Consider the following 1,976-nt stretch of genomic DNA (forward strand, 5'->3'; position numbering starts at 1 on the left):
GCATTTCCCCCTCAGAAGAGCAGGGGGAAGCAGTGGGGCGGGGGGGGGGGGTGAGAAGATGCCCCGGACCTGCTGCGACAGCCCCCCGCAGTGGCAGGGCTCAGCCAGCCCAGGGATTTGGAACTCGTGCTCAGATTTAGCTCCTTGACAGGAGTGACCTAAAAATAGGATCCGTATTTGCAGCAGGCACCGAGGTTGAGGCCATGGTGCCTCATGCCAAGGTGAGCTGGGTGGTGGCGCCGGATCACGGACTGCCACCACGCCAGAGCTGGGCGCCAGGGAGGGTGGCCACAAATAGCATCRGCGACACCTTCCCCGGGGATGCCCGGGGATGCAGGAGCTGCTTGGCCGCTGCAGCTGGCAGGATGCGACCGATGCGCAGATGGCAGGTACCCAGGCTGCTACGGTGCCTGCTCTCCCCATGCCTCTGGCTCTGCATCACCGCTGCTCCCTGGGACCCCCAGAGCCCGTCACAAGCTGTGACAGGAGTGTGGAGGCCTCTGGACTCAACGCAGGGCACAGAGCAGCTGGTGGCACTGGCAGGACGTACTCAGGGCAGCCTTGGGAGAGGACAGTCGCCAGGGACTGGAGACACGGAGATGGGCTGGGCTCCTCCAGCAGGGGCACTGGGCAGYGGCACATCCATGCTGCGAACACGGGGTGCTCAGCGCCGCTGGGGCTGGACCGTGGGGCATGTATATGGGCACACTTGGCATGGCTGGGGGCCCTTGGTGATGCAGACTCCTGCAAAGGCAGCTCTGGGGGGGGCTTTCCCTCCTGCACCCCCGGCTGGGTGGTTTGTAACACTGCCCCGAGCAAGAGCCAATCCTGCCCACAGCCTGCTGGGGTCCTGAGCAGCCTGGGCACTGCAAGGAGGCAGAGACACGCAGGGCGTCTTCCTCTCCTGCCAGCAAAGCCGCAGAGATGCTGGCGCCGTGGCTTGCACACGTGTCTCCCAGCTCTTCCCTGCTCCCACCTGTGCAAAGCTCGGGCAGCCGCGGTGTGCCAGGCACAGAGTCAACGGGTGCCCACGGAGGCACGAATGCCCCTGCCTGCATGTGCACGTCGCCAAGACACGTGTGCAAGCGTCACGGCCGCGGGGGCGTGCACCGAGCCCCGTGGCGCGGCTCTCCGGGTGCACACGTACATGTATGCACCCACCTGTGTGCAGGATGGGGCACACGTGTTGCGCGCCCAGCTCCACGTGTGCGAATGTGTGTGCAGATGGCCCCCCTGCGCAGCGGGGCTGGGAAGTCGCATGCGTGGGTTCGCGGCAGTGTTTGGGTTTGCGTGTGCATGTGTTTGTGTGTGTGCAYGTGAACAGAGCCAGCATCTGCTCACGGGGGATGGACGGCAAGATGTTAATACGGGGGGCAACCAGGCGAGAGTGCACGAGTGTGTGGTGGGGCGCCGGGCCGCTGTGTATTACGTGGCCGTTTCGGTGCGTGGGGAAGCCAGCGTGTCCATGTGTTTCCATGCATCTTGGACATTTGAGCGCGTGGGCGCTGCGTGGGGCTGTGTTTGCCCATCCGGGAGGGCTTGGCAAACTCACAACAGTCATTGCTGGCCGTTAAGACTCCTGAATCAGCTGGCTTAAGGATGACTGAAGGCCCGCGGGCTGCCAGCACGCTCTGCTCGGGTGTCGCTGGTGCGGGGTAGCTGTAATTACCGTTCCAAGGCTCTCTGCCGCGGCAGTGCCTGCAGCGCTGTGTAGTCCTGCGGTCATGAAATCCCAGCGTGTGCACGTGTGCTGCTAATTATCCCCCTGCCTGGGGACTTCCCTGCCTCAGCACATTGGGCAGGCTGGAGAGACCAGGAGATTGCTGTCCTGATGTCCTCTCTTGCACGGCCACCGAATGCCACCCACTTGCCCAAGGGCATGGGCTGGGAGCCCCTCTTGGCTGCAGCATCTTCCACAAAGTAACCTCAGACGGGCACGGAGCAGTACTGGGACACAAATGAGGTGATGCTGTGCT

This window comes from Rhea americana, unplaced genomic scaffold, assembly GCF_003343005.1.
Source record: "Rhea americana isolate MKP2758 unplaced genomic scaffold, rheAme1 scaffold_196, whole genome shotgun sequence".
In the NCBI taxonomy this organism is placed as follows: domain Eukaryota; kingdom Metazoa; phylum Chordata; class Aves; order Rheiformes; family Rheidae; genus Rhea; species Rhea americana.